This window comes from Paralichthys olivaceus, chromosome 6 (genome assembly GCF_024713975.1).
Source record: "Paralichthys olivaceus isolate ysfri-2021 chromosome 6, ASM2471397v2, whole genome shotgun sequence".
Taxonomy (NCBI): Eukaryota; Metazoa; Chordata; class Actinopteri; order Pleuronectiformes; family Paralichthyidae; genus Paralichthys; species Paralichthys olivaceus.
In genome coordinates, this window is record NC_091098.1 from 18,535,163 (window position 1) to 18,550,027 (window position 14,865).

Below are 14,865 nucleotides of genomic sequence, written 5' to 3' on the forward strand. Positions count from 1 at the left end.
GTAAAAGAAATCTGCTTGAGAAATTCATGTATGAATGGAAGATTTTTTCTTGTGATCTGTTTGTGGTGTTTATATAGAGCATTTTATTCTGTTATAGTGTATTTAAATGCACCTAATAAGAGTCCCCTTTTCCACAGCATCAGTGACTGGTGCCAACTGGTTTCTCCTGACCTGCAGATGTAAAAAGTATCAGACTGAAAAAAGCCCTTTTGAGTGTCAAAAGCCATAAAACTCCAAAGAGTGAGAGAAACAAGTTCCCAGATTGATAACAGAAAAGAAAGACAACATTTGCGGTTGAACAAAAACCATACAGATCATCCTTTGCTGCAACAGGAATTCTGAAAATGTGCTTTTGGCAGTCTTCTCACACCAGTGTCCGCAACTTAAGCCACGTCAGGCTCCATTTATTTGCACAGCCCTTCATCAAAGTTGCAGTCCCCATTGGTTTCACAGCAGTCACATTATGAAACAATAAATAAAACCAACACCCCCTGACTCAGAGCCTAAATGAGAACGAAAGAAAACAGAGGAAACCCTGTGAAAACGATTCCTCCTTTCAAGGACCACCAGGCGTACTGCTTTATCAGTGCATGTCAAACACGCAGTCTTTAAAACCAACTGCATTAGTGGATTTTCCAACTCCGGCAACATCAACAGCTCACATGAAACAGAGATTTAGGAAGATTAACACGGTTTAAGTTTTGGTCAATAAATACCAACATCATTAATGTGTTATAGGAAAGACTTGAATCCTCTTCCTCTTAAAACATTTCATCAGTCGCTGAAATCGAAATGCCATTTTCACTACATTATTTCATTCTCCGGGCATTTTGCTCCATGAATTTGATTGAATTTGTTACTTCCAAATGCAGACGCTCGGGGAGATATGTGTCTATAGAGCTCCACAGCCAAACGTCTCTGCCTGTGTGTTGAGTTTATGATTTATAAACACCACTGACAGAGAAGAGAAGAAGAAAAGAAGAGTCTTTGGCAGGAGCCACAGTCCGAGAGGGACGATTTACCGTTCCGTGATGTGGGACTGCAATGAAGGCTTTTATCACTGCAGTGGAATTGGCATTGCTGCTTTTAATCTGTTTCTCTTTCTGACCCTCACCACCCACGCGTAACTCCCAGAACACGCACATACAAACATTTGCTAGCGGAGAACCCAGCGGCCTGCTGACAGTGACTTTTATGAGTTTCATAAATGACTTTCCGAGCATTCAGAAGATAAATGGGATGCTGAATCTGTTTATCATTTATTTTCTCTACCACAAGTCATCACCTCAATAGACTCCTCATCAAGTAGAATGTGAGACTTCATCGCCTTTCTGTTATTCAACTTAAACAGACCCAGTCAACTGGGTAAACTTCAAAATAAAATGGTCAAATTTGTGTCTTTGAGCTAAAGCTCCGTTGTCTCCCTCCACAATTTCCTGTGAGCAGAGCAGAGCAGACATGTAGTAAAGCAGGGCTCATCTGTGCAGCAGTCTCCAGCTGTGGATGCCAGGAAACCCCTGGCCTGCATACCTGAGGGAGCCGAGACAGGATGGAGGAGTCGAGAGGAGCAGCATCAAACGCGCCGCCCTGCAGCTCAAACACTGCGCCAGGCCGAGGCCCCTCACCAGCCTCCCAGCTATAATCAGCACCATTGATCTTATCATTCTCGTGTGCTTTACGTGAACAGAGATCATGTGTTCCCACCTCATTCTTCTCTAAGAGGCTTAACTTCAGGCAATTTACAGTGAACTGGGTAATCAGGATCACAAATGGAGGTATAATAGACACACGGAGCAATAAAGCTGCCAACTTGTTGGCTGTGTCAATTCCACCACTGCACAGGGTTCCAGGTCATTCAGGCACACTGGCACTTCTGTTAAGGGATTACACGTATGTTATGGGGCTGTATGGATTATGTCGGGCGTGTTTTGCTGTCTTTGTTAAACCAGATTTCATTTTTGTGTTGGGTAATTTGGCTTGTGCTCATATACCTTCAAACTCACTGTGTGGACTGTTTGAATTCTTTGTGGATCTTTTGTTGGACTCGTGTTTATGAACTTTGAACTTGTTTTCCTTTTGTTTCATTTTGGGATCTATGTCTTTGCTCTTGAGTTCATTAATTCCTGTTTTATTTTGAAACATCTTTCCTTCCGTGTCTTTTACTTAACTGTCTTTGTCTGGTTTCCCTCTTCTGTTGATTACCTGCCCTGTCTTCATTAGTTTCATCTGTGTGTTTAGTCTCTGTGCCAGTTCATCTTGTCACTTTCTCCTCAGTTCTTCTGTGAGATTTCTAGTGTTTTTCTTAAAGATTTTCCATACTGCTGCCTGCAAGTCAAAATAAAGACAGTTCATTGGATCTGTCCTCGTCTGGCATCTGCTTTTGGGTCCTCATTTGTTCCTAGACATGACAGTTTGAAGGTTTGAGGTTAAGGTTTGAATTCGTTTTTAGCTTGATGAATTGTAACTGCAGGAAATGCAAAAGCGGAACTAATAATTGAATTTTGTTTCACCACATTTTAAACATAGGGATGAGATTAAAAAATTACATTAAATACTATCAGTAAGAATAAATTATACTTTCTGAATCTGCAAACGTGTGATGGTCCAGGTGAGGCAAACATTACAGCAGCTGCACACTGAGCCTGATCCATCAGCCAGTATGTTACAGAACCAAATGTATAAATGGAGTACAAGCTCCATGTTATAAGTTACACTTGTGCTTTATCTGCCATGACAAGTCAAAATGTCTGCCATCCAAAAGGTCTTCTGTGATTCATTGGTGATTTCATCTTCATGAATTGTTAAAGCTGTTCATATGACATGTCTATGGGTGAAGTATTTTAAGGGCCATACTCGAAGACAAGGTTTTCAACAGGAGATAATGATGCACACTTTTGTACAGAAGTACTCTGGTGAAGAAGAGTTAATGTCCTGCCCATTTCTCATCCCCTCACAAATGATCAATCATTGCATGAAGTGGTTATAAAAAGTTACAAAAATAATTGGACATGGTAAAGCATAATGATGCCCTTTTCCAAAACTTCTTTCTCTTGTATTCATCAAACTGGTCCAGAAATCTCTGTCTGTCTTTCTGCACCTCGATTATCTTGAAAGCCGTTCATCATATTGGCCTGTTTATTTTAAGGGCCTGGGGAAGTGCAGTGTGAGGACACATTCAACGTTCAACATTAATAAAATGTGGCATCGGACATTTCCAAACCATTATAACCATAGACCAAGGAAACAGCTCATTCCAAACAAGCAGGTTTAGAATGGACACTCCACTACTTCTCTTATAAGTCCGACTATTGTCTTTGTGACTACTGCACACTTTTGTCACCACATCCAGACTCAGAAATCTGTGTCCACCCTCTGCTTTCTATTCTTGCTTACAAAAACAGAGTCACATACTGTCGGACAACCTGCTGCATGCTCCACACACCTGACTGAATGATTCCAGTATATGTAATGGATCACACGTGCCACGGTCTGTGTGTACACTCGGTCCAGTCACTCTCCATTCCCTGGGGCCAGGTCTAGTAAAAATGCTTCTATAAATAAGGCCAACTGTTTCTCTGGAGCTCATAAATCTGAGAGGGCCGTATTTCTCTCCATCCTGGCATCTGGCGTCATTCATCACATATGTGGTGAGCAATTAGGTATAAAAGAAAACCAGGAAACCCAGCGGAGGCCGCACTGGCTGGTGCCAGCAGCCATTACTATGTTAAACTTCACCACAAAGAGACCGTGATCCAGAGACTCCAGTGGGTTCGAGAGAAAGAGAAAAAATATGTAAAAAAATGAAATATTGGGTCTGGAAATGACATCACTGTTTGCCAGTGAGTGATGTGACTTAAGTTACAGCAGTCTTGTTTATGTCCACCACAGGATAACAAGCCTCTCGGGTTTAGCACAGATTGCAATCAAAAGTCCTTAACTCTCCTAATCTGGGCATGTTAACCTTAGATCTGCAACCTCAAACAAACAGCGTGATGCACTAACTACAGGCAGACACACACCCATGTTCGCAAAGGGGGTGTATGAATGCTGCTGCCACACTGACACCATCAATCATAGACTTTTTAAGCTAGAATCAATGTGTCACATCCTGTTGCCAGTTTGTGAGTATGCAATACCATACTAGACACGTAGGGATAAAATGTAATTGTGCAACATTTCCTGACTCTGGTCCTTGATGTATTTGTGTCCCTTATTCAAAAAGCACCAATCAGCGCAAACCAAAAACTAAAATAGGGCTTCCTGTGCTACGCCCAATCACTTCCTGGTGCCAGTCACCATACTGCTGCAGACCTACCCGAGTTAAAGGTTTTAGGCAACATTTCAAGATCCTTAAAGAACACAGTCTGCGTGCTATAAATACTGTCATACCATCGAGGAGACTGTTATGTGATTTTGATTACAGCCACGCTAAGTTGCCACATATACTGAAAGGGCTTTTCAAGCAGTTATAGGTAAGATATTCCCACTCAAACTCCACAGACTTCCCAACTCTTTCTCTATAGTATAGGGGTATAGTATAGAGGTAAAGGAGTCTATACCTTTACCAAACATGAGGCATCTGTTTCCCCTCACAATTTAACCACAATTAGGTGTTTTCCAAGTGTGGGAGGTTGAACAGCAGCGCTACCGTCCCGACAGAAACACCATTAGACACACTAATGACTGTAGACAGAGCAGGGCACATGTCAGGCCGGTGGTACCAAGAGCTTTAAAGCAATCGTTCTCCATAAATGTTAATTGAAATGTCTGCAGTCATGTGCTCGCATTTAAATTTTTCACTGTTGGAATAAGTCCTATATAAGCATGGATACTTAAACCACTTGTGGATTTAATCTGGTATCTGGCACCTTCAAAGTCAAGGACTGTGCAGCAGCATGCACCTGTGCCAATAAACATAAAAGCATAACACCGGGACATGTGTAAAAGCATGCCAGCGCATATTGAGACACACTCACACAGGAACAAACATTCAGGTGGAAAAAAAAGAGTGGATTTTTACTCTGTTTTTAATCTTTGAAACAATCGATTCAGGAAAATACAAACTTCATTTGATAGCTCACTGAGTATGATGAAAACAGAACCACACACACACACACACACACACACACTGCTTCTGTCTAGACAAGTATCAAAGCCGTGTGAGAGCAGCGTCAACCTAAGTGGGAACTACTGGAGTCTGAATTGGAGGAGAGAGGGGCAGCAGAAGCAAATTCCTTCTATTACCACTCCGCCCTTTCCACTCACTCTCCCCACAACAAACACAAAATAGCAACAAAATGCTCTTGTAATGGGGCTTTGACCTTCCCAGTGGGAAAGTGCCTCTGAATGCCAGAGTTAGAATAGGGGGATGAGTGTATGGACTGAGAGCGGACTGGGATCAGTGATGCACATCGAGCTATCAGACCCAAACCGTCAACCCTTCTACCGCTCTGTCTCCATTGCTCTTTAAAGCCCTTCACCCACTCCCACCTCCCGTCTATGACATTCTCCTTTTCTCTTTCCAACCTAATCTTCTTTCTACACTTCTTTCATTCACGCTTCCTACTTATTCTTATCCTCTCTGCAACGTGCAGTAAACCGCGGGGTAACATTTCAATTCATTGCTGGTGGAATGTCATTCACGACCTCTTTCTCTCGTTTGATGGCAGTGTTTTTCTCACACTAAAGCCCAGCCTGATACACTGTTTGTAGCTTTACAAGTCAAATATGTCCCACGTCTGTCCTGTCATATCCTCTTCTTAAGGGACTTCAACACTGACCTTTGACTTCTTTCTATAAGACGGAATCCGTGGCAGCAGTTTCAAAGGGGTACAGGACATACCAGAGGCATTACTGTTATAGGAGGGATTACTTTTTGTTTGTGCGTGAGTGCATATCTATGAGCACTGGCCTGCATGGCAATATTAGTTTCCAGGCATTTCATTGTAAGTGTAACCATTCAGTACGAACTGGGAGCCAATACTCTGAGCTCCCGGGTCACAAAAAAAGAACATAATGCACCTCAATTAGACAAAGCACAATGCAGCTTCTGTTGTTACAGTGAAAATCAGTCCACTCTGTCCCCAAAAACACATCTGCAAAATCATTAACAGATGTCTAAAGAGCCTCCTTCAGCCAGTGTATCACAAACACACACTTTCTAGTTTGGTGTATTATTCATTTTTCTTAGTCACCGTGACTGGCTCCGTTCCTTTGCATTTCCTCTGTTCCATCACTGCTGGTTACACGCTGGTGCAATCAGGCCACAAACAAATACTCAGAGAAAAAAAAAAATTCCAGTTCACATATATTCAGTACATTTGTGCGCAGGGTCTTCCTTTTCATCCTGATTTAATAATATCATAATTACCTAAAATGTGTATTCTCTATTTTAGTCTTTTTTATCAAACTGGATACATTTCTTATTGCAAACTTTAATATCTGCATTAAACACTGAATAGGTGAGAACACTACATTGTAAAACATTACTTTTTGTCATATGTATCTCTTGTTTTTACGGGACTGAAAGATGTTTATGAAATGTACCCACACATGTTTTTGTTGTTTTTCCATTGTATCTGTGAACCACATTAAGCCTCCCAGAGCTCAGTAAGTCACACACCTTCCGAGGGAAATGGACAACGATGGGGTTCTGCTTCCTCGACCACAACTAGTACACCCTTCATCGGCTTTGTTCAATAATTATCACCTCATAATAATTGGTCCAGGTTTTCAGGAGCCAAAGTGTGGAAGGTGTGCCAGGGCAAGTGCTTGCCAGCCAGGAAAAACTGGACAGTGTCGACTGTGAGACACAACGCACTCAGGAATTTACAGTTGGTCTCATAAAGCCAATGAAAAGCAGAGCTCTGAAACAGCAGGCACAGTCATCTGAGGGGAAACACTGCGAAGAGCAGAGTCAGGAGCCAGTGAAAGTTCTGAATGGACATAAACAATCAGAGGAAGAGAAACCCACAGAAAGACAGAACATAACATCGTGTTAGTCAATTGTCATTAATGATTAAGTATAGCTCCGTTGACACCTGCACAGTTGTCCGTGCTCATAATAAACTGCACCATGAAAACTAATACACGTAAACTTTCTGGTGCAGCTCTTAAACACACCACTTAGCTGCAGGATCACAGCAGCCGGGTTTAATTAAATGGCATGTGGCTTTTGGAGTGAAGTGATAATATCTATTAGGGCTTATGGGATTAGTCTCGGTTACAGGCAAACACTGGAATGTAGGGAGAGCATGGTTAATCAGTCCAAATCCGCATGGTCTCAGTCTGCTTGCAGATCCAGAAGTTAGTGAACCAGTGTTGCTGGTCAAGGCTGGAACACAGTGGCACCGTTTGGGCCAAAACTAATGGGAGTCCTGCCATGGACTACCTCATAACTAGGATTTGGCTTGGTTATACTAGCACTGGATTAGTTGTGTAAGGACGGAAAAGAGAGAGCAAGGATGCAAAAGCCAGGGACTATTAACCACCATAGCAGCTGTGCTGGTGCCTGTGAAACCACACATTAATCACAATGTGACTCTTAAATTATGCCTCTGTACACTTGCATGTAAGTGTGTGCATGCAAGTCCTGGGAGGGTATAAACGTGCAAAAACTTCAATATGGCCCCAGAATCTCTCAGGAGCAGTGGCTGGAGAGGAAAGGGCAGAGAAAAAAAAACACCACATGGACAAGAGAGTCAAATGGTTTGGAGCCAAATGATTCTGAATGAATATATAAACAAATCTGAGTTGGATTTCCATCAGACTTCTGAATGAACTCCAGGTCGCTGCTGGTGCTGGCCTTTCACTACATGTTCCGATGTTAAATTAGCACACTAACCACAGAGGCTTTCCAGGGGACACGAGGAGATGGAGTGAAGGGAAATAGGGAGGTAAAGAGACAGAGGCTCATTACAGAGCAGGACATCTTGCTTGTTTTGCTCTTGTTTGTTTGGCATTTGGCTGGTGTTTACCATCAGCACGTAGGGTCAACATTCAGACCCCGGCCGTTAGGCACCCAACAAAGGCAGGAGACTGCTTGTCTGCACAGGGAGGCCCCTGGCCATGCCAAACAGGGGCCTGGGGTTACTTCATCCATGCCCTCTGCCTATGTTTGATCACAGAGGACAAACCTCATGACTGTGTGCATACATGATTGGATGCCGTGTACAAGATGACCTTGTGTGTGTGTTGGTGGAAGGACAATTAAGGACATTCTGCGGCAGGAACAACATACATGAACATTCTTCGCCTGAAGCATCGTTCTGATGATGTGTCCATTCAGCTGTTTGCTGGATAAACACATTCAGAAGATTTCCTTTTAAGGGCCTATTAGTTCTAACCGCTAACCCATCTCATTTGTAGATGTTAAGGATAAGCCCCCTGAGCCACTTTTCCATTAAAGTTCCATGGGAACACCACAAGGTTAAATCTTGTTCTGCCTCCTTTTCAACATAAATGTATTATTCTTTATTTAATATTTGTATAATAATTACACCCACTAAATACACGTACTGTTAAGCATATGGGAGTTTGTCATGGAGCTGTAAGTGTTTCACTTAAACTTAAAACTCATGTTATTGCCAGCTAATCTTTGAGTCCAACTGAAAACTGTTCAAAATTTGAAGAAATTCCCTTCAGGTGTCCTTGAGACATTGTGTCAGAGTTGTGGTGTGCACAAAAAGTATCCTCTAACTAAACAAAGGAACTTAGAAGACAAACAAAGACCAAACAACAGAAAAACACTGGAAACCAGAAATAACTCAAACGAGGCTAAACTGAAAAAACACAGAAAACATTGAGAACAAGAAAACACTGGAAGCAAGACAGCAAGACACCACAACAACAAACTGACAAAGAGAAGCACAGAGACTTATATACACAAGGGAGGCGGGGTTTGCTTGAACACAGGTGAAACACATGAAGAACATGTGCAGACGATCACAGGGGCAGGAAACAGGACAAAGACAGGAAGTTAAGCCAGAGTGAACAAACTTCAAAATAAAACAAGAAACTGTGAACTCAGGGAAAAACAACAGAACACAAACAAAATGTCCACAAAGAAAAATGTCCAACAAGAGTCCAGAGCCATGACACATTGTGTGTTTCATGAGTTCACAGTGATCTCAACCTTTAACCACCAAAAATGTTATAAATTCAAGTTGAGGCGTTCTTGAGATTGTGTGGACAAGAACATAGATGGACAGACAACCTGAAAACGATGCCTCCGGTCACTGGATGTCACTGTTGTGGAAGCATGAAATACACTACGAGGCCTTCTTTTCTGTTAAGACCAAAAGTTTGACAAAACAATCACAACACAACGTCCATTTAACAGAGGAATTCAGGAAAGACCACAACAGTTATTAAGAAGAAAGACGCTTTGTGTTGATGACATCGATAAGATAGTACTAACCATATGAATGTGAGCCAATCAGAGATCACCTCAACAGAGATATTAAACAGGCCCTTGACATCGGCCTTTGTATGATGATCATCGGATAATAGGAAAGCTTAAACATGATTCCCAATAAAAATAAAAATAAAACTTTTAGAGCATCCAGAGGTGACAAGTGGAACAAGTATCTTTAACAAAACGTATTAATCATGTGATTGTCATGAATTAAGATTTCCAAATGTTTTTTTTAATTTCCATCTGTGGTGGAGCCTGTTAACTGCCAACTTTCCTCTTTGAAATCCTCTTGTTCCAGCTAACTCTCTTCTATCTGAAGACAGATATCAAGTGAGTATCTTTAAGATTTATATAGTTTACAGTGTTTTAAAGCCCAAAAGTCATTATTTGAACAGATAGATGAAGCCATCATTGTCTCAGAAGGGTCATACACATTACAAATTCCAATCTGATTCAACACCTTCTTTATACCGGCACAGCTCATACACAGATGATAAACTGGGCAGTGCTACGTCCCAGCTAAAACTTTTGGGAGCCATCAGTGTCAATAGATGACATTTTTTTCATACCGCATGCGTCTCGGATTTGGAACGGTGGTTACTGCTGAAAGCCCTTTCCTGTTTTTGACTCTCGGATCCCGTCTACGCTGTGATCTCGCTGCACGTTGAGAGAACCATATCCACAGAGGACACATAGTCTGCGTGCCAGAAACCTGCTCCGTGTCCAAACATTCTCACAGTGGACATCAAGGGGAACACTTCTCTCAACTCTTAATGGCCAGGTACAAGATTTGACACTTAAAATCTGTGGTGCAGCCAAACCACTCACTTAATGCAGGAAGTAGACTTTTATTTGTGAAAAGTTCTGTTGTATGTCCAAGAATGAAACAATTAATGGAGTGATGGATGGGAAGTTGGAGAGATTTTTGTGGGGTTTGAAGTGGAAAAGTCTTTGTGTTGATGGGCTGTTGATGATGGTGAGTGGGTTGCTGTAATCCGGGTGGTCAAGGATCCCAGCTGTCCCAGTTCCCTCAACTACGCCAGCTGGATGCAGCAAGGCCCCGAGACCACGAGGGACATGAGCCTGAGAGAGAGAGAGAGAAGCTGGACAGATTTCCTGGTACAGTTGGTAGAATTAGCAGCACAAGATGCATAGCTCAAAAACATCCTCTGGATTAGTGGCATCTTTGATGGCAACTGAAGACAAAGCCAGTGGTAACCGAAGACTTTGGCACTATTTTCTTGTGTGGAACAACAACAAAGCGAGACAATGCAGCGTGAGATGAATGAGAAAATGATAGTTAGTTAGATAGATCAGTGAAAATCCATGGAGATTCATCCAGAATTGGCTCGAGAGCGACAGTCTTTATAATACTTCATTGCTCTCGTTTTGACTTGTAACCCACAGCACTGCATCAGTGTCTCTGAATGACTCCACAGATTACCTCAATTACAGCAGATTGTCCCATCTGGCGCCTCCAAAGGCCCCCAAAGCCCATCACTGACTGTCTGTCATTGAGTGCATTGTGTGTGTGTGTGTTTGTGTGTGTGTGTGTGCGTGTGCACAGGCGTTTATGCATGAACGCTTGTATGAGTTGTGTTCACGCATACCGCTGTGTTTGCCAGGTTTTGCGTGTCCGCTGAGAGCAGTCTTGCTGTTTCACATCTTTCTCCTACTTATCGGTTCTCAACATGTGTGTCTATTAGTATAACTGGAGTATTATCTCTGAAGGGTCCATTCAAGCCAGGAGCAGGAGCTTAAGTCATCAGACATCGTGTTGCCTCAGACAGGACAGAGCTGAACCAGGACACAACAGATGCCATATCTTCAATTTAACATTTAGTTTGTGCGTCATTACAGACATTTGGAGACATTTTCCAAATTATAGGACTTTAGGCGACATATTCCCTCATATACTCCTTCTTTTGTTATAATCAGTCTCCTGCCCTTAATTTTTTCTGCATAATCATAAGGCTCGGCAGTATTCATACAGAGGGTTCACAGTGCACGATCTCCCAAAAGGTCATCGCGGTCAAAAAAAGACACAAAAACAGACAAGACCACGGTTTTGGATCCAGTTATCTCGTTAGCTCTGCCTCAGCTCCGCATTCCGCAAAGGTTGAGAGGGATCAGAAAAGCGGCGTCGATGAATCCTCTGCAGCAGATTTTCACATCTGCAGACCAGAGATGCATAGAAGTAAACACAGAAAAATGTCAGGGCGACACGTTTACATTTCCTAATGCAATAATAAGGGAAGAGAGAAAGAAAGTGAAAGTAAGAACATGTATCTTGTGGTGCCTGCCTGCAGGGTTTCATTATGGCAAGCTGCATCATATACTGGAAATAAACATGGGAAAAAAACCTCTGAATTGTAATCAACCATTAATCATCCCATTGCGCAAAGCTCACAGCATCAACATTGTGGTTGATTAGACACAGACACAGTAGTCAGTGACTTTTCCAAATGAAAAAAAACGAATAGAAAGACAGATATTTCTCAGCGGTGGTGATAATAAATTTGAATAATTTGCTATTAGTTTATTATCTTTAAATAATAATGGTATACACTACTTCTTGCTCCTTTATATATTTATGAAGCTTGTAGCCATGTGAGTGCTGTGTTAGTAAACAGAGCCTTACTTGTCACCTCCCACTGGGCCGATCTGTTTGTGTGTATGTGCGATCTCCGCTGAGGCCTCATCGGCCTGGTGCTGTATCACTTCATCTATTGGACAAAAAAAGCGTATTTTTCCTCTTCTCTGTGTCTCAAGGGGCCTCCCAACTTTATCACTTCCAGTTAGCTGGCCACCTGGGAGCTCAGGGCGTTTTATGTGTGTGTTTTTATTTGTGTGTTTGCCTGCATGCACGTTTGTGGGTGTCCAGCATGTAAAAAAAACTGGACAGAGTTTAATGCAAGCAGAAAACAGACAAGGACATCTGCAGTTCCCTGAAACACGAGAGCGAGTTGATTCCTGCACAATTTGACCTTTTCTTCTCTAAAGCAAACACTCAGTGGAAACTTCTCAACGCAGTGGAAAGAAAATACAAACACACTCATGCGAGCACGTGGAGTAGATGGGGTGGAAAGTCCAAGTGCTCCCCAGTTTGGGAGAGCTGAGTAATCCAGCCTCGGGATCAGGAGAAGTGTTACGATTCTGCATCCTCACTGATAAGCCAGACGCCTTCTCCCCTCGTGCTCCGAGCTCTTGGTTCACAAGGGCTGTCGAAGGTCTTGTGCATTTTTTTTTGAAATAATTTTCCCCTCAAACAACAGAGATGAAAGATTTGAGCTTGAACCTTCACTGAAATCCATTCTCTGTTTGTTTAGATATGGCACAGAAGCCCCAAGTGTTTTGTTTGTAATGTAAATTAATCAGCGTGAATCCAAAGTTTTTCCTGAAACATCCCAAAATATTTGAATCTACATCATCTGTGCGTAATATCCACTGATTGGGTTTGACATCACAGTACAGATGCTACACTTGAAAGCATCAGAGGGGACAGAGAATAATGAGATCTGGCTCTTATTAAAATACCAGAAAGAGATACAGACAACACGTTGGACAGCAGCGCTGGTGTGTCGGGTCAGAGAAGGATCAGCACAATGCAAGTCTCAGTCTGCTCTTCTTTCTCATGATAATGAATCATACAGCTGCTAATCAGCATTTGAGGGACACGTTTGCTTTATCTGCCTTCATTAAATGGGACATGTGTACAAATGGACCCCGTTTACAGCTCACACACACACACCAGAGCACAAAGAGTCAAATACAGTCCAGTGCACTGGTATGCAGACACACATGCACAAACACAAACAGGCACCTTAGTGAAAGTGGACGGCTGCAGCCACTACAGCGTCAGTGTTTTTGTGTGGACGGCCAATTCCGATGGGTGGACTTTCAAAGCCGTCTCTAATCCATTTGATTAGCTGGACCCAAGAACCTGGGCTGCAGACAAAGAGCTCTTTCACACATGCGGCCGCCGCTTACAGCTACATGTGATCTCAGGAATCTGTGCATCACAAAACATTCTCCTGAATTCCACCTCCTCTCTGTCTGTCTCTTGCTGTTTTTGTTTCCCTGTGTTGCCTCAGCTGATACTACAGCTTCAGTGTTTCTGCCTTATTATGATGTATCAGCGTCGATCATCGTGTTTTTCTTTCCTGGACTTTGAAGATCTCAAGCTTAGTAACGATGTTTGCTTTTTTTTCTTCTTTTAGCATTTCTACAAAATCATTACCCATTCCTCGAAAGAAACATGCCTCGGAATGAATGACTTGAAGAATTTATATTAATTTATGTAGACAAAACCATAGAATCACTTTATAATATCATATACCTACAAATGAAATACAGCCTTGAATTGTACCATAAGGTTCAATGACAAATCACAAAAAATATTGGATCAGTTACCTCCCATAATGCAGCTTGGTGCAATCTCTGTTAGACCCACCCTGCCTGCTGAACAGCAATATAAAATCTCCCAATTGATTCAATCAATGTTGTAGTGCTATCTGAATGTTTATACCCTATATACTGCACCAACCAATATGTACCATAATGCATTGCTCGTGTGCTAAATAATATAAAAAACAGGGGAATAGAGTATACTGTGCGATGCAAAAACAAATTGTGTCAGGTCTGAATAAAAAGAAGAAGAAATTAATAAAAAAAAACTCATATGTCAGTTAACAGAAGGTAGGGAATAGAATAGAATAGAATAGAAAGCCTTGATTGAAAAGAGCTGAAAGTTGCAGCAGACATTTAATATTTTAATATATCTATTCACATTGGAAAATTAGTAGATTATATTATAATTATATTAAATATATACATATCATATTATAACTTGCGCAATCAATGTTGATATGGCTGTTTAATTGTGCGACAACAATGACTTCTTACAGGCACAGAGAAAATGACCCTAGTAGCATCTGAAAGAGATTGTTTTGCCAATAAGCTTAATATACAGTGAGGCGTGAATGAGATAGTGATTCCTCACACAAACTCTTTCTTTCAAACTCTTTTCCTCATAGATTTTAGCATTTGTGGCTAAGCTAGTTAGCCTGAATTCAAACTTATTCTGACAGTATAGAAAAACTGTGACGTATAAACTCACATCTGAGAGCCACCAGAGTCTCAGCCTGCAGTTTTAGAATGGGGCCATAAACAAATCTGTTTTAGATGTGAAATAGACGCAGCAGAAATACATTCCCTCTTGTTACTTTAATGTCAACATGTCATTAGCAGCTTCCATGTGTTGCCATCTCTGGTCCTTAAGCTGATTTGGGGAAAAGTAATGGAAGGGCCATCTGGTCTGACAGGGCCTCTGACATTAAATGTCTTGAGTTAAAAGACCACAAGAGATCCCTGGGAGGACCGACATGGTCAAACTCACGTAAATACCTTCTCGTCCAAGTATAAACATATGATTCAATGAGGGAGGTATG